The sequence below is a fragment of the Castanea sativa genome, chromosome 1, assembly GCF_040712315.1.
Source record: "Castanea sativa cultivar Marrone di Chiusa Pesio chromosome 1, ASM4071231v1".
In the NCBI taxonomy this organism is placed as follows: domain Eukaryota; kingdom Viridiplantae; phylum Streptophyta; class Magnoliopsida; order Fagales; family Fagaceae; genus Castanea; species Castanea sativa.
In genome coordinates, this window is record NC_134013.1 from 85,329,661 (window position 1) to 85,349,698 (window position 20,038).

Consider the following 20,038-nt stretch of genomic DNA (forward strand, 5'->3'; position numbering starts at 1 on the left):
TTTCTCGCTGAGTTCTTCGGTTTTCTCTTCGATAACACATCGAAGTGTTATCTTGTGTTTGCATCTCTCTTCCCTACTCTTTTAGCTTTCATTTTACTGCTGTGCTTTAATGAATATGGCTTAAAGTAGTTGGTTTGTTTGTTCGCTCGTATTTACTCTATTTCGCACTTAGTTTAAGTTAGAGTAAAATCAACCAAGCCATAATTTTTTTTTCTTGGGGTCTAAATAGCTCTTGTGTTTTTAACACAAATCCGAGCTTTCAATCTCTATAATTGTTTGACTAGATTTAATAATTACTTGTTAACATCTTTTACGTTTGCTTCAGGTGACACATGCAAACTTCAAGAAAGCCAAGGAAAAAGTGATGTACAAAAAGAAAGAAGGGGTGCTAGAAGGGCTCTATATGTAGAAGGTGGCCAGTTCCACTGGCCCGAAAAATACATGTGCATCTTCTTTGTTTGTTTTAGCTTTTGATGTCAAATTAATTTGATGTGAAATATTTTGCTGAACAGTAGAATGCCAACACCGTTTTTTGGACATCACTAGTATTGAATTTAGGCACTGTCATGGGTTGACTAAGAAATTTTAATTTGATGAGTTCTCCAATCGAGATAGGAACCCTATTTTAGGAATTGCATGTTTTAGGCTAACTTATGACCCAAAGTGGGATGTATTTTAGTTTCTGGATACGACAAACAAGATAGGTAATTACATGTTAGGCTCAGTGTGCCCAACAAAGTTTACAAAAAAGCATGAGACAATGCCTAGCCCACACCGACACGAGGCCTAAGGCTCTTAGATTCACAACAAAACAACTAAATATAGGGATGTGCTCTAGATCCTCTATAAGTATAGAGCAGTGCCAAGGGACTGTGTTTTCTTCTCCAAAACTGATTTGAAGTGTGTGCTGATTCAAAATAATCCTACTGTTAAAACCTCGAGTTTGCAACCAATGTGGTATGTATTAGTCTATTTAGGCCAAGTGGATCATTAATGGGTCTTCGTTTGGGCAAAGTGATAGAGCTACAGTCTCGCCTAACATATATTACGTGAGTGGGTTTTGTCAGGGCCCTCAATTTCAAGCATTTTTTATTTTTCCCCCTCTGTAAATCCTTTGGTTGAATCAGATCAAGTTATAACTCGTTTCAAGTAAAATCTAAATATGCATTTCTTAAAATTTTAATAATAAAACATGAAATTATTTAAGTTGTCTTAAATCATTCAAATCATTAAAAACCCTCAAATTCCAAAACTAAACTATAAAAATTTAGAAAAATTAACAAAAATATAATGAAAGATTTCTTACCTTTGGGAATTGGGATGCTTTGATGATGTTGGTTCTTGAAATTTTTGGTTTGGGTATATTTAGAACTCCAAAGGAGGTTGATTTCATAATTAACTAACCTTTTATATATATATATATATATATATATAGAGAGAGAGAGAGAGAGAGAGAGGGGTTGTCTACAAGTTTATAATTCACTCATTTACTTTAATTGAACTCACTAATTAAATTTCTATCCCTATGTAATAATAATAGAAATAAATAAATAAATAAAGCTTGTTAATGAGATGTAGTAAATTTAAAGGGTAAACCTACGGAATTTTAAAAAAATCAATCATAGATATTTTTAATTTTGAATGGAAAATGAGTTCCTTCTTGATAAATGAATGATTTGAAATATATTGATAAACAATTTTTGGTTGTGTTTTCTTTTGTTTACACACAAACAAGAAGTTTTTTTTTGTCAAATGCTAATTGGAATGGAAGTTTTGTCACATAAACACTCTATAATGGCATATTGCACATTTTTAGGTGAAATTTTTTGTCATGGTTTGCTGTGTGTATGATTGGTTTAGCCTTTTCATTACTCCGTATTATTTTAATTTCAAAAGAAAATGTATAAATTTTTTAAATAGTTACTATTTATAAAATTTTCAATACTCCGTATAAATTTTTTATTGATTTAAAGCAAAATAAATCAATAAAATTAAATCATATCAGCAAACACTAAAAAACAACAAACACGCAAGAGATCCAACATGAAATCAAAGATTATTACTCTTTAACATTTAGGGTCTGTTTGGGATTCGCTTATTTTGCTGAAACTGAAATTTTTTTGCTGAAAGTACTGTAGATAAAGGTAAAAGTTAACTAAAATAGTACAGTGAGACCTATAAATAGTACCAAATAGTGTAGTGGGTCTATGAATAGTAGCAAATATAAGCTGAATAGTAAAATAAGCTGGCTTTTTATTTTTTTCCAAACACATGCTTAGGGTGATATATTAGAGATACGATTTAGGTTTGCCTAATGCTATATAACGTATATGTTTTCTTTTCAAGCCTATCATTTTTTTATTGTGATGATATTGGTGGGACATATATATATATATATATATATGTGATTATAAAGCTTTGTGTTTCGAGCTAGGACGAAACACCTTAGGATTGGTTTTTATTTTGTCAAGGAAAGGATTGCTAATGGTTGCATTGTAAATGCTATGTATCCCACAAAAGACTAGTTAGCCCATATTTTCATCAAGGCGCTTCCTTTTTTCCAAATTCTAGATGATCAAATTCAAGCTAAGCCATATTTCAAATTGTACTTAGTTATTGAGCAAAAAAAAAAAAACAAATTGCATGTGCACGAATTATTGCAAGCGAGTTGTATACATATTCGCATGTATTGAGAACATCTGTGTAATATCGTGTGTCATTCCTTAATACAGTTGGTATTTATGCCATTTTTCATATCGTTGCTATAAATACATAGTTCCACAACCATCGTATGTGGGGCTGACAGGGTGAAATTTTTTGTCATTCTTTGCCTATTCCTAAGAGTATAGGTTTTCTTATGCATAAGATCCCAAATACCTTTTTCATACAACATTTTAAATGTTTAAGTAAATCATCTTTATACCATGTATTAAAAGCCAAATATATTAACTTCAAATACTAATAACTTGGGATAGTTTTAACTGATTTTGGTTTCCCAAGTAGCACCATTTGTAAGTACCTTATAGAATCAGAGGAAATTTAAGGGGAAAAAAAACTGAAAGGGAATTTGGCAATCTTTGATAATTTTTTGGTTGATTCAATATGAGAAAACTTACGGCTGGGACCTGCCTTGGACCAATCTACACAACTAGGGATGAATTTTAATAGCGTCATTACCCAAACATCAAATATGGGAAATTTTGGACCACTCTGATTCACTTTTTATTAATTTGGGGCAACCCCTCATATCATATGGGAAATAAGTCTACATGAACTGTTCAGCCTCTCTCATTAAACAATATCTACATAAACCTATATATGACCCACAACACAAAAGAGGTAGAACTCCAATTAAAACACCCAGTTAGCATATCCATAGCAAGAACTTCCCTCACATGTTAACCAAACCAAATTGTTGAGGTATCCACACAACAGCACTACACGAAGAAATCAAAATCACAATAAACCATATACGACCCATAATACAAAAGAGGTAGAGCTCTAATCAAAAAACCCAGCAATCAAAAATTCAACATCTTAAAAAAATCAAATACAAAGAAAAATCAACATAACAATCATCTATATCACATCACGAAAGAGGCAATAACAAATCTTTAAAAGAAAAAAAATTCAATCAAAATAATCTAATCCTTACATTGAATTATTATGTGGGGCAGTCACAAGAATAGAGCACAGATACCTGAACTGAATCATCCACCTTTTGTCAGTATTAATATATTGTGAGGAGAGGAAGAGACAAATGAGAGAAGACGAAGAGACTATTGTTACAGGTTGGCGTTAGCAAAAGCTGAAGGGTTGCCGTTGAGGAATTGAAACTGCTAAAAAATTAACACTGATGAAGGGTTGCTGTTTAAAAGGTGGGGAGATAGAAATCGTGAAACACAGTAAACCAAAAGGTGAGGAGACAATTTTTTTTCAAATGGCCTTAAATATGAAGCATTTTTGTTAGTTGTCAGGTTTCAAAAGTAAAATGGAAACTAACATCTCGAGTTTTTAAAACTCGAGGTCTGTTTGCAACTTGAGTTTTTTAAAACTCGATTTTTGGTGTTTGTGATCCCCTTACGTGGACAAAAATTTTCCACATGGAGCAAATTTGACCACATAGAAATCGAGTTTTCAAAACTCGAGATCTGGCTGCAATAAACATATGTCACAGCCACTTTCAAACGTTGAAACACTCTCAAACACTCTCAGTCTCAGTCTCTCAAAGTTCAAACCCTCTCAGTCTCTCAAAGTTCAAACACTCTCACTCAAACACCCAAATCAGTCACCCTCAACCCCTCGATGTGCAACAAAACTCACCCTCACCCTCAAACGCTCTCCTCTTTCCTCACAATCAGCTTCAGACGATCTCTTCACCCATACCTTCAAAATCCCCTTTGTCCCTACCAACGGAAGATATACTTTTTCAAGTTTGAAGGTATGTTTTTCTTATAAAAATTTGAGCTTTTTAAATAATTATTCCATCTGGGTTTAGCCCAACTATTTGTGTTTGATAATTTCCGTTGTTACCTTATTTAAGGGTTTTGAGTTTTGATACCTTATTTTGTTCTATGGAAATTTTGATACCTTATAATTACACTTGAAGTTGTTTGCAACAATTTCTTGGGTTCAAAGTGACATTACTTTCATGGGTGATTAAAAGCTGATTAAAAACTGATTAGACTCAATTGACTTTCAACTGATTAAAAGCTAACATTTAACAGATTAAAAGCTGTAGCTTCGATTTTCAAACATTTTGATCGCTGATTACACTCAATTGACTTTCAACTGACACATCTATTTGGCTTATCTCTTTCTTTTCTTTTTTTGTGATTTTTGATTAAAACCTGTTCGAATCAAGTTACTATGTTAGTTAAAAAACATTTTATCTAGTCAAACTACACAAAGTACAAATTCCAATTCATTCAAAGGGCATGAATTTCATTACACATTCGTTACACATTTCATAGCCAAATAATTTTTCCATCATACTAAGACTACCCATTTCATACCCAATACCAAAATATATATATATATATATATATATATATATATATATATATATCTAATCACATTTACTTACCCATTTCATACCCAATACAAAAAAAAAGTCATTTCATTACGCATTCAAAGGGCATAAATTACATACCCATTTCATTACAATTCATTCGAAGGGCATGAGTAAGTCACTCATTTCATTACATACCCATTCAAAGGGCATGATTACATACTCATTTCATACCCATTTATTACAATTCATTCACTGCCCATTTCGTACCCAAAAAAATGATGAATAAAGTCAAAAAACTTGTAAGATCTTGATAAAAATAAGAGCCTAGAAATGATGAATAAAATTTTGATAACAAAAACCATGCAAATAAATACTCAAAAAATTAACACTAACAAAAAAAAAATTCTATAATTCACAATATTGGTATATTAACTAAGTTATGTTAACTATCTACAAAATAAATAGTCAAACTCTTTAACCCACACCCAACAACAACTAATGCCCAACTACAATGACAATCAAATCAAAAAACCCTTACTTGAGATATGAATTTGTTGAGAGAGAAGAGCAGTGAGAGAGGCAATGTGGTGAGTTAGAGTGAGAGGCAATGTGGTGTGAGAGTTATGGGTGAGTGAGGCAATGAGTTAGTGAGGCTGAGTGTATGGGTGAGAGAGTGAGGGCTGATAAAATTTTTATTTGTGTTTGATGATGCATGTATCTGTTTTATAAAAATTTTCCCAGCAAAACTCGAGTCTATAAGACTCGAGTTCTATGCAAATTTTAATTAAATATTGAGTTTCGAATACTCAATATCTATGAGTATAAAAATGTTTTTTCCGTAGCAAATCGAATCTTAAAGACTCGATTTTTGATTTGTAGAAATCGAGTCTTTAAGACTCGAGATCTATGTGGCCTTTTAATGCAAGTCAGTAAGTGCACAGCAAGTGCAAAGCTAGTTTCTAAAACTCGAGTTTTATATAGATCTCGAGTTTCTAAAACTCGAGATGTTATTTTACTTAATCCTTTCAAACGTTGGCTACCTTATTATATACAACCCCCTCACACTGCTACTCTGCAAATTCCCTCGTGAGGAGACAGAAAGGGAGTTTGAAACTGTGAGACACAAGCTTGGGCTTGGGCTTGAGCTTCATTATGGAATTAAAGCTCTAAAGATTGTGCTTTACAGTGGAGATAAGACTAAGAATTATTTTCATTTTTTTAGTATTTTAAAATTTAGGAAACTATTTTAAAATAAAAGGAGAAATTCAAAAAAAAAAAATATGGTAATGACATGGCTGCTGACATGGCTTAACGTAAACATAGCAACATTAATTGCTACGCTTCAGCTTTTAGTATTATAATATATATATATATATATATATATATATATATATATATATATATAAATGCTTGTAATTACAATTTTGACTAACCTTCCTCACCGTTGATACAATACCCTCTATGTTTGCAAATTTCAATACTTGATGTGTCCATTTGCTATTATCCCTTACAGTTGGTATTGGGAGTAACTAGTTGTCCCGCAATGAGCATGTATGTTATAAGGTCATTTTTTTTAATAAAAAATTATTTCTGTGAACCAAGTATAATACTTACTACGTGTTATAGTATTTTGGGAATTAATTTCGATTATGCTATATGTCATTAAAAATAGAAGAACGTAAATTGTTAAAAATTAATAAAATTCAAGATATGAATGTATTTTATAAGTGAAGTGACAAATATTCTATTATTTCCACTAACGTAAGCACACAAGGCTACCATACGTTCTTAAATATGTTTTTCTTCTTTTAGTTTTATTTTATTTCCATTGTTGTCAAAGTAATTAAATTCGAACAAGAATGCCTTAAGTCCCTAAAACATTTCTCTCTTTGTCTCTCTCAAGTCCAAGTCGTAGAGGTCTAGAGGATCTCATGGCCATCCACGATAGTTGTAAAATCACCCACGGTAGCCCCTTGTTTTTTTTGGTTGCGTTGAATGGATTTTTGATAAGTACATGTATTTGAGATTGTTAAAGACATATTTTATGTAGCTGACTAATTCTTTGACAAAACATATTTTACTTGTATTTAGGTAGATCTAGGATGTGTTTAATACTTCAAAGAACATGTTATACAAGTCTAGTATTAAAGCCATGAAGATTGGACCAAGAAACAAGTGAAGAAAAGGTGTTTACTGAAGCTAGACACCTGCTGGACACCTACTCGACAAATAGCTATCTATCGAGGTTTAATGAGGCTCGACAGATGCTATCTATCGAGGTATCTATCGAGGTTATGGAAATCAGAATTTTCATATCTGATTTTTGGGCCAGGCTTTTGTATTTGTGTAGGGTTTCTTTTCTCACAACCATAGGCATATATAAGGCTTATTTTAGAAGTCGTCACATAAAAGAATACAAGGAAAACATATGCAAAAGGTGAGCAAAGCCTTATTCTCTCAAAAAGGAAGCCACTGCGTCTTTGCGCCTTAGGGTTTTGTAACCAAGTGCTTCTTGATTTTCATTGTTGATGAAGTAAAGAACTTTGCAACCAACATCTTCTTCTCTAGTTGGTGATTGAAGTCGCGTACTGGGATCCGTACAATTGGTTAATCATGTATTGGGATTCATGCATCAAAGGGTGGCATTCATATATTGAAAAGTTCAGAGATTCTAAAGTGATAGAAAAATTCTGCTGTGAGTTCATCTACGGGTATTGTAAAGCCTAGGGACAAAAGTTTTGTACTAGATCTGAAACTTCTCTTTACTATAATGAATTGCTTTTCAGGAAGGTTTCCCCCCAGGTTTTTTTACTGTGAAACTGGTTGGTTTCATTGGTTTTCTTGGGTCATCATATCTTGTCTTATTTATTTTTCCACTATACTTAGTTTTGACATGATATTGATGTTTGTTTATTTTAACACGTTTTATTCATAATAAACTTAATTAATAACTTGGGTTAAAAACTTGTTAATTCTATCAACCGGAGTCTAAATTTCCTAACAAGTGGTATCAGAGCGGGTACACTCTGATTAGATTAATTTCCTGAGTGTGATCCTTGACCCTCGTTTTCATGGATCGTGGACAATCTCTTTTGATTCCTCCTTTATTTGATGGCACTAATTATGCGTACTGAAAAATCCATATGAAAGTGTTTTTGTAGGCTCTAGGTGAACAGATATGGCAAGCTGTTGAAGTTCGCTAGATTAAGCCAAAGGAATCGTCGGTGGATTAGGATGATGCAACAATCATAGCAGCAAATGTCAACAGTAGGGCCTTGAATGCTTTGTTTTGTGGGGTAACCAATGAGGAATTCAAGAAAATATCATCCACAGAAGTTACCAAGTAAGCATGGACCATTCTTGAGACCACCTATGAAGGTACCATGGCTGTAAAGACTGTGAAGCTTCAAAGTAGCTTTGAAGAAATAAGGATGGAGGAGGATGAGACTTTTGATGAGTTCTATGCTAAACTCAAAGATATTGTGAATTCTGCTTTCAACCTTGGAGAGTCTATAGTAGAATCCAAAATTGTTAGGAAAATCCTTAGGTCCTTACCTGAAAGATTCTATGTCAAGATCACTGCCATTGAAAAAGAAAATGACATTGATCAAATTCCTTTGACTGAGCTTGTAGGGAACCTCTAAACCTATGAGATGGGATTAGGCTCAATGGGAAAAAGTGGAAAGAGTAAAAACTTGGCTCTTAGGGGTATAGAGGAAGAGATTAAGGACTCTGAAGATGATGAAGATCTAACCTTCATAACTGATGAGATTATTAAGCTTCTTCAATTCAAGAAAAAGAATAAGGGCAAACCTCCTAGGAAATCCAAATCCTCTAGGAAGGGTAAGAATAAGAAGCCCATCATCCAATGCCACAAGTGCAAGAGTTTTGGTCATATGAAGATAGAGTGTCCAAACTACCTTATAAGGGAAAAGACTAAGAAGTCAAATGATAAATGGTTGGTTGCTACTTGGAATGACACTGAGAATGACTCTTCTGATGAGTATGTGGATGAATGTAGGCACGTTCTAGCCTTTGCTACCTCAACCGATAAGGTGATTGTGGAAAGTGCTAGTGACAGTGATGATTCTTCTGATGATGAAGTGTCCAAGAAGATGACCCTTCAGGAAGCCTATGATAAGTTATGCACTGAATTCATAAAATCTGAAAAGACTTCTCATCTTTGTAAAAAAAAGCTTAATAAGGTAAAAACTGAAAAGGCTAATATGTTAGTCAAACTGGATGAGACTACAAGGTTAGTTGAGACTCTCATTGTAGAGACCTCATTAGAAGAGAAGGTCAAGAATCTTGAGGTTGAGCTTAGTTAAGCTATAACTTAAATAGAGAGGATGTCTAGTGCAAAGCTTGATGAAGTCTTGAGTGCTCAAAAGCCTAGTTCTGATAAGACTGGCTTAGGATATGTTGTTTCCTCCAGCCTCTCCTCTTCCATGGCTTCTGGATCAAGGACTGTCATTGTGCCTCAATCCAAGAAAGGTAATAAAGGTATGAAATCCAAAACTGTTTTGGTTAATTCTAAATCCTTTATTAGACCTCATGTTTGTCACCATTGTGGTGTTTCCAGACACATTCGTCCTAATTGCTTCAAGTTGTATCTTCAAAAGCAAATGTCCAAACAGTCACAGGTTTCCTCTCAATGACCTACATATTTGTTTGGAGAGTTATTAAAAGTCCTGAGCTTTTTAACTCAATTCCAGGAGAATCTTAATTCTTCTATGTCCTTTAGTAGACATATTAGGACACGTGCCTTTTCATCTTCACGACCAAAGACTCGTGCTGTGTGGGTGAGAAAGGAGCCTAAGACTTAATTGTCTTTTCTGTTTGTCCTTTACTTTAATTATTTCTATCTGTAGTAGGACTCTCTTTGCTTGATTTCTTATCTGCTTTTGAAATCATGCTTTCATGCATATGCATCTTTCTTTCATGCTTTCATGATTGTTTATCTGTTTTTGTTTAGTTGTTTAGTTTTTATTTTGTTTGTTTTCAAAATAAAAATAAAAATTGAGAAAAAAATTGAAAAATACAAAAACAGTGTGTGCATGTGTACATTGGTTCTTGTGAACCTTAAAATGGCCTTTGAAATAGATTTTTTTAAACTTTGTAGCTCTTGTAACTTAGATGAGCATCTCTATGCACAATTAAGCATGCGAGTTTTGTAGCTCTTTGTTTATGATGAGTAAGGTTAAGTAATCTCTTGAACTTAACACTCGTATCACTCTTTTTTACGGGTAGGACTAGAAAATCTTAAGAGAAAGGCATAAATAACCATCTCACCACTATTACTCATCAATCATGATATGACATTTGTATGCTTAGGCATAGCAAAAGTGCAATGTCAAAAGCTTAACATAACTAGGTATTTCTTTTCTCTCTTTCATATACTCATGCATGATTTGCTTAATAAAAAGAAAATATGCAAAGAAAATAAAAGCAAAAAGATCAAAAATGCTTTAAATATGATTGCAAGCGTGTTTTCTAGAAGATGTGGGAGTTATAGGATGTACCTCAAAGGTGATAGTCCCCATCAAACAGTATGATTGTGTGTAAGTTAAAGTGATTTTCTTATATCTCAAATCGTCATAACATAGAGACACTTATGCAATCTTGTGATGTTTTCACACACAACACATAATATTCTTTGCTACCCTTGATACATGTGTAGGTACAATGTGATTTGGCCATCATAAGGTTTGAATGTGTTAATGTATGCTCACTAAACTGTCTTAACTTATTTTTGAAATATAAAATTGGTTAGACTTGTTTAGTGTGTGTGTGTGTGTGTGTGTGTGTGTGTGTGTTTTTGGAGCTAAATGCTTAACTCTTTGTTGATTGAGAGATGTTTTAAGAGGTTATAATGTTGGTTGGGTCATTGGATGAGTTGCACATTTGATTGCATTCATATTTGTGTTTTTCCTTTCTTGAAAAACCATTTTTCAGCCATCTCGACACCTTCTCGATACCTCTCGATACCTGGCTTATCTATCGAATTCTTATATTGCATCTTATCGCAATCTCGACACCTCTCGATAGCTAGGTATATCGATCGAGAAAGTTCATGTCCCCTCGATAGCTTCTCGATAGTTGTTCAATCCATCGAGGTATGCTCGATAGCTTCTCGACACCTCTCAATCTATCGAGATCCTCTGCATGCATTGTTTTTCACATGTTTTGCATGTTTCTCTTATCTTGTCTTTCATAGCATCTTGTTTCATTACATTCATGCATTTTTATAGATTCTTTGTACCCCTTGATCATCCTTGATCATCTTTATGTTTCTCGAGTGAAGCTTTCTAGTTTCTTGTATCCTCTGTCAATCGTGACAAAAAGGGGGAGAAATTAGAGAATTTGTAATTTCTTTCATTAAGATTCTACAAGTTAAGGGGAGAAATACATTCCTTGTAAAGGGAAGTTGTGTTTCATCTTGTTAGGGGGAATGTTTACCTCTTTGTTGTTGTAGGAGCTACTTTTAGCTTCTTCTTCTTGTACCTTAGGTCTTGTGACCATGTTTATATACATTGTGTTTATCAAGTGATATATATGTGATGATGTATGTTTTCTTCACCTACCTCTACATGTGTTATTTCTTTTCTTTATTTATACACATGTTTCTTTATTTGTATGCAATATATTATTTCTGCTTCACACAAAGATGCCTTGATGTGTTTTGTTTAAAGTGTTTTGTTTAAAGTGTTTCAAAAATACAGGTTGTCAAAGTCTTCCATGCCATGAACTATCTTTTTGCAAAGTTTTCAAGAGTTTGTGTTATGGTAGATTTTATTGTATTCAACAAGTGTGTATAAGTTGAGTGATTTATAACTTCTCTCATATATGTTCATTTGTTTGTTGTGGTTTTGTCACGGATTGCCAAAGGGAGAGATTGTTAAGGACATATTTTATGTAGTTGGCTAATCTTTTGACAAAACGCATTTTACTTGTATTTGGGTAGATCTAGGATGTGTTTAATACTTCAAAGAACATGTTTTTACAAGTCTAGTATTAAAGCCATGAAGATTGGACCAAGAAACTAGTGAAGAAAAGGTGTTTACTAAAGCTAGACGCCTGCTGGACAGCTGCTCGACGGACAGCTATCTATCGAGGTTTAATGAGGCTCGACAAATGCTATCTATCAAGGTATCTATCGAGGTTACAAAAATCAGAATTTTCAGATTTGATTTTTGGGCCAGGCTTTTGTATTTGTGTAGGGTTTCTTTTCTCACAACCCTAGGCATATATAAAGCTTATTTTAGAGGTCGTCACATAAGAAAATACAAGGAGAACATATGCAAAAAGTGACCGAAGCCTTATTCTCTCAAAAAGGAAGCCACTATGTCTTTGCGCCTTAAGGTTTTGTAACCAAGTGCTTCTTGATTTTCATTATTGATGAAGTGAAGAACTTTGCAACCAACATTTTCTTCTTTAGTTGGTGATTGAAGTCGCGTACTGAGATTCGCGTAGTTGGCTAGTCACGTACTGGGATTCGTGCATCAAAGGGTGGCGTTCATATATTGAAGAGTTCAGAGGTTCTGAAGAAGTAAAAGGTTTCTGTTGTGAATTCATCTACGGGGATTGTAGAGTCTAGGGATAAAGGTTTTGTACTAGATCTGAAACTTCTCTTTACTATAGTGAATTGCTTTTTGGGAAGGTTTCCCCCCGAGTTTTTTTACTGTGAAACTGGTTGGTTTCATTGGTTTTCCTAGGTCATCATATCTTGTCTTATTTATTTTTCCACTGCACTTAGTTTTGACATGATATTGATGTTTGTTTGTTTTAATAAGTTTTGTTCATAATAAACTTAATTAATAACTTGGGTTAAAAACTTGTTAATTCTATCAACCGGAATCTAAATTTTCCAACAGAGATGAGAGGTGCTATGTTTCAATATTTTCACAGCATTTTTACAACAAATTTTAAGTAACCAATTGTTATAATGGTTGTTATTGGTGAGCAAAAATATAATTTCAATATGAACTCAAATTAGATTCAATAACAATTTACTACCTATGAGACTTATTGTAAAAGTGCATAGCACAGTTGGTTTTCATGAAGGAGACGTGTGGTAGTGGGATTATTAGGTAGAGTTTTTATTTTTGGGAGAAAAGGGATAGGTTGAGTTATTTAGCCAGAATTGTTGTTGTGTTATCGGAATTCATCCTAACCTTAGGTTTGTTAGGATGAGTCCGAATGTTTTGTTTAGTTGGTATTTGAGTCCTTATTTATTTTAATCCAAGTTGGATAGTAATTGGTTCTCAGGAGTTCCTCAACATATCCAAACTTTATCCCTTCTTTAAATTTTGTATGTCAATTATACCATATGGTTCATTAGAAGTAACCAAAATTTTATCTTATTTCCATAAGAAAAATTATATCTTATTTTTTCTAAATATTTATATTTTCTCCCCCAAAAATTGTGTATGTATCAATTTTGGTTTAGACTGATTGGGTTCAGACATTGTTTGGATTGAATGGATTTGATTTGGATTGAATGGATTTCGGCCATAATTTGAGTTTTCGTTGAATGGATTTGATTTGGATTGATGGGTGGTTGAATGAATTTTTTTTGATAGCTGAATAAATTCCCTTCTGTCTTTCTTTTTTTTCTTTTTTTCTCCCTTCAATTTGGAAAAAAAAATGAAATTAATTTGTATTTTTTAAAATTTTTTCTTTTTTTAATTTTTAATTTTTTGAATTAATGGCAAGATCACCTAATGGACACTAATAGCAGGATTGAATTCAATAAATTTAAAAGTTCGGATATTAAATTGAATGAATTTAAAGTTATAACACTAAGTTGAATTTTAGGCAAACTTGAAGGTGGCAATTTGTATTTAACCTAAAAAGAATCATATAATGCATTATCTGACAGAACCTTAAACTATTATAGCTGAGGTTCCTGCTTTTATTCTTCTCAAAAAAAAAAAAAAAGGTTCCTGCTTTTTTTTTTTTTTTTTTTTTTTTGCTAATTGCTTTTATATAGATTTAGATATTCATGTAACACCCAATACGTGTTATAATATTTTGGGAATAAGGAGTTAATTTCAGTTATATTACACATCATTGAAAATAGAAGAATGTAAATTATTACAATTAATATGGTTCCGAATATGAATGTATTTCTTAAGTAAATTGACTAATATTTAATTATTTCTACTAAAGCACACAATTTTTGGTAATTTAATAGTTGGGAGAGGAAGAATTTCAACTCTAGTGTCTCCATTGGTGACATGAAAAAGTGCGCACAAATTGAGCTATAAAAGGCTCTTAGCAACTTGAGCACATGATTTCTAAATTATTAATCGCATATGTTCTTAACCATGTCCTCCAGTTGCCTTGATTTTATTTTCATTACTATCAAAGTAACTAAACATGAGTAAACATACCATAATTCTGATAAATTGTTTCCTAGTAATTAAATTAACAGAGGTGATTTCTAACCAACACTACCACGCATATTGTTATTCCCAAAATTAGCCACTATTATTGTTATACATGAAATAAGCCTAGTAATTAAATTAAGAGAGGTGAATTCTTGTACCTGGTGCAATGTAGCCAAGTGTACCAAGGGTTTTAGTTTGTGTTGCATACTTGTTTTCGACTAAAATCTTTGCAATTCCAAAGTCAACCACATGTGCAACCATGTCCTCGTCCAAAAGAATATTAGTAAGCTTTAAATCACAATGTACCACAGATCTTGCTTGACCATTGTGAAGATATTCCAAGGCAAATGCAACTTCAACCATAATGTTTACTCTTTGAACAAGATTCAAGCAGTAGTTGTGAAAGTATAGCCACTTTTCAAGGCTAACATTTGACATGTACTGCAGCGTACAAGAGCTCTAAAGTCAAGGTTTGAGCATGTACTAATAACTTTAACCAAATTCATATGTCGGATTGCCCTTAACACCTTACATTCAACATCAAAACTTCTTAAAGCACCCTCCATTTGTAGGTTTAGAACTTTGACAGCAACAATTGCTCCATCAAAAAGTATCCCTTTGTACACAGAACTGAAACCTCCGGTTCCAAGCAAGTTGCTTTCACAAAAGTTGTTTGTCCCACGACAAAGCTCTTGATGTGATATCATTCTATGATCTACTACACACAATGTGATCGGCAAACCTAGAATTTTCATGTCACATTGTGGATGTCTTTTCAGCATAAAGACCAATGTTACAAAGATTATAATTGATGCAATGGCAGGAATAATATATCTTAGCAAAAAAAATTTCACTCTTGATACTCAAGGAGAACTCAGTCCCATGCAAGGTGGAACTCCAAAATTTGAATTGCCACAAAGTGCTTTATTACCTAAAAATGATTCTGCCTTAAAGTTTGCAAAAGGTCCACCAAATGGAATCTCTTTTGATAGCTTATTGAATGACAAATTCAAATACTTGAGATATGTTAGTGCCTCAAGAGACTTAGGAATTGCACCAGAGAGATTATTGTTTGAAAGGTCCAACTTATCCAATCCTTTCAATTGTCCAAAAGATTGTCGAATGTCTCCTTGAAATGAGTTCGTTGACAAATTAAGAAAACCTAGGCTTTCAAAAGTACCAATTATACTTGGAACATTTCCAGTAATTTGGTTACGAGATAAATCCACATGCTCAATAGCAGCTGATTTTGTCATGTTTGGAGACAAAGATCCACCTAGGGAATTTGATGATAAATCCAAGAAAAGCAGATTTTCAAGGCTCCATACATTCAATGGGATTGATGATGTCAATCCATTATGACTTAGGTTTAATCTTTGTAAAAGATTGAGGTTTCCAATGCAATTTGGGATGGATCCAGAGATTTGGTTATTTGATAAAAACAATTCTCCCAAGTTCTTTAATTGACAAAGTTGTTCTGGAATGAATCCCTCATTCTTGTTATCCTTATGATATAATCTTTGCAAGCTCTCCAACCCCCCAATTGTTGATGGTATGTTGCTGGACAAACGATTACCCCTCAATTCAATCCAGTTCAAGTTTTTCAAGGAACCAATTCCTATTGGAATATGACCCTTTATTTGGCTATGACTTGCAGCAATGACTTTGAACGAAATTGAAAATATTCCAATGGCATCCGGAATTTTAGTATTCAAGGGATTGAGGGATATAGATAGTATTTCCAAACAACTACAACCAGTTAAAGTTGAAAGGAAATTATGCTCTTGATGTCCAGGATCCTCTGTTAGCTGATTATCATTAAAACCAAGCATTTTCAGATATTTTATGTTTCCCAAACTTATGGAAATTGGTCCGGAGAATAAGTTTTTACCAAAATCTATTTGGATTAGTTTGGAACAATATGAAAAATATGATGGGACAGGACCACTAACTTTGTTGTAATCAAGTAACAGAATTTCAATATTTGGACAAGAGATCCTAGTATCAAGTGGAAGATTTCCGGACAAGGAATCGAAAGTCTTGATCCTGCCTTGCTTCCTCCTGGTAGAACTGACAGGAAGATTGAATTCTCTCTGCCAGACATAAAAACAAGGAGGCGTATTTTCCAGGTACCTAGAAATGGAATACCATTGTGAATGATAACACAATTCCTTTGTTTTTCACTATAAAGATCTTATTGCTTATATGTTCATGTTTTGGGCAATTCAGATACACTCATCAAGAATGACATTGGCAGATGATGTCAACTTAGAAGAGTTTGTGATGACTAAAGATGAGTTTTCTGGGGCTGATATCAAAGCAATTTGTACCGAGGCTGGCTTGCTTGCATTAAGAGAGCACCGTATGAAGGTGACACAATATTTCTTGCTTAGTCTTAACACATACATTGGCAGATTTTGTTTGTTCTTGCTTAGTCTTAACTTCACTTTTATTTCATATGTATATTTGGTGTTGAAGCATGTGCATGGAGGGTAGGGGGTGCATGTGTGCATATAACCCATTTCACAAATACATTATACATGCATGCATTTAAACTCTTCAATTTGCCTTCATGATGCTTAGGAGTTTTAATAGCTGCCACTTGATGCAACCCTAGCCTCTATTTTATCTTATATAATGCCATGTTCTGGTACTAGCCTGAACGAAGTATGCATGGGTGCATTGTTCTCAACTTTTGTGGGTATGGGTTATTATTGATGAAGGATATTGGTTGATTAATCTATTGCTGCTTCCTTGGATTGGCTCATCTCTTTAATTTTTTGACCTGATTTAATTACTTGTTAACATCTTTTACGTTTGCTTCAGGTGACACATGCAGACTTCAAGACAGCCAAGGAAAGAGTGATGTACAAAAAGAAAGAAGGGGTGCCAGAAGGGCTCTATATGTAGAAGGTGGCCAGTTCCACTGGCGGGAAAATACATGTGCATCCTCTTTGTTGTTTTTAGCTTTTGATGTCAAATTAATTTGATGTGAAATATTTTGCTAAACAGTAGAATGCCAACACCTTTTTTTTGGACATCACTAGTATTGAATTTAGGCCCGCCATGGGTTGACTAAGAAATTTTAATTTGATGAGTTCTCTAATGGAGATAGGAACCCTTATTTTAGGAATTGCATATTTTAGGCTAAGTTATGACCCAAAGTGGGATGCATTTTAGTTTTTTGATACGACAAGTAAGATAGGTAATTACATGTGTGGCTCAGTATGCCCAACAAAGTTTACAAAAAAGCATGAGGCAATGCCTAGCCCACACCGACACCAACACGAGGCCTAACATGTAGTACGTGAGTGGGTTTTGTCAGGGCCCTCAATTTCAAGCATTTTTCCCCCTCTGTAAATCCTTTGGTTGAATGGGATCAAGTTATAACTCGTTGTTTCAAGTAAAATCTAAATATGCATTTCTTAAAATTCTAATATTAAAACATGAAATTATTTAAGTTGTCTTTAATCGTTCAAATCATTAAAAACCCTCAAATTCCAAAACTAAACTATGAAAATTTAGAAAAGTTAAAAATATATAATGAAAGATTTCTTACCTTTGGGAATTGGGATGCCTTGATGATGTTGGTTTTTGCAATTTTGGGTTTGGGTATATTTATAACTCCAAAGGAGGTTTGATTTCAGAATTAACTAACCTTTTATATTTATATATATATCAAACAATGTACAATTTCAAAAGAAACTATAATTTTTCATAAACTTACTTTTAAAGAAAAATAAATCAATTAAATTATATTATATCAAAAAAACACTAAAAAATAATAGACACGCAAGAAATTAAAAATGAAATCAAAGAACATTACTCTTTAGCATTTAGTGTGATATATCAGAGATACAGTTTAGGTTCACCTAATATTATATGTTTTCTTTTTCAAGTCTATCATTTTTTTATTTGTGATGATATTGGTGCGACATATATATGATCATAAAGCTCTATGCTTCGAGCTAGGATGAAGCACCTTAAGATTGGTTTTTATTTTGTTAAGAAAATGATTGACAAATGGTGGCATTGTATATTGTATATGCTATGTATCCCACAAAAGACTGGTTGGCCCATGTATTCATTAAGGGGCTTCATTTTGCTAAATTCTAGAAGATCAAATTCAACCTGAACTTTCTTTCAAATTGTACTTAGTTATTGAGCCCAAAAAAAAAAAAATCTTGCACGAATTATTGCAGGCAAATTAAGAACATTTGTGTTATTATTTGTGTCATTCCTTAATACAGTTGGTATTTATGCCATTCTTCATATAGTTGCTATAAATACATAGCACCACACCCATCATATATGGGACTAATGGAGTGAAATTTTTTGTTAGTCATTCTTTGCCTATTGATACTAAGAGTATAGGTTTTCTTATGCATAACATCCCAAATACCTTTTTCATACAAGATTTTAGAATGTTAAAGTAAATCTTCTTTATACCATTTATTAAAATCCAAATATATTAACTTCAAATATTAATAATTTGGGATAATTTTAACTAATATTGGTTTCCCAAGTAACACACAACTTGTAAGTACCTTAAGGAATAAGAGGACATACCAAACTATGAAAATTTAGAAAAGTTAAAAAATTTAATGAGAGATTTCTTACCTTTGGGAATTGGGATGCTTTGATGATGTTGGTTCTTGAAATTTTTGGTTTGGGTATATTTATAACTCAAAAGGAGGTTGATTTCAGAATTAACTAACTTTATATATATATATATATATAGAGAGAGAGAGAGAGAGAGAGAGAGAGAGAGGGTTGTCAAGTTTATAATTCACTCATTTACTTCAATTAAACTCACTAATTAAATTTCTATCCCTATATAATAATAATAATAATAATAATAATAATAATAATAATAATAATAATAATAATAATAATAAAGCCTGTTAACGGAATGCAGTAAATTTAAAGGGTAATCCTACGGAATTTTTAAAAAATCAATCATATATATTTTTAATTTTGAAAGATAAATGAGGCCCTTTTTGATAAATGAATGATTTGAAATATATTGATAAACAATTTTTGGTTGTTTTTTCTTTTGTTTACACACAAACAACAAGTTTTTTTTTTTTTGAATGCTAATTGGAATGGAAGTTTTGTTACATAAACACTCTATAATGGCATATTGCACATTTTTAGGTGAAATGTTTTGTCATGGTTTGTTGTGTGTATGATTGGTTTAGCATTTTTATTACTCTGTATTATTTTAATTTAAAAAGAAAATGTATAAATTTTTTAAAAGTTACTGTTTATATATATATATATATATCAGACAATGTACAATTTCAAAAGAAACTATAATTTTTCATAAACTTATTTTTAAAGCAAAATAAATCAATAAAATTAAATCATATCAGGCAAACACTAAAAAACAACAAACACGTAAGAGTTCCAACATGAAATCAGAGTATAGGTTTTCTTATGCATAAGATCCCAAATACCTTTTTCATACAACATTTTAGAATGTTTAAGTAAATCACTTTATACCATGTATTAAAAGCCAAATATATTAACTTCAAATACTAATAACTTGGGATAGTTTTAACTAAATCAGAGGACATACCAAACCAATGTCACATAATCACATCTCCAAAAAAGAAAAAGAAAAAAAAAA

General features: G+C 32.7%; 2 pseudogenes; one reads left to right on the forward strand and one right to left on the reverse strand.

The window, feature by feature from the left end:
* Nucleotides 1–17,316, forward strand: part of LOC142636109 (26S proteasome regulatory subunit 4 homolog B-like) — a 45,136-nt pseudogene extending 27,820 nt beyond the window's left edge.
* On the reverse strand, nt 14,542–16,484 carry LOC142616580 (uncharacterized; annotated as a pseudogene).
* Nucleotides 17,317–20,038: the final 2,722 nt, after the last annotated feature.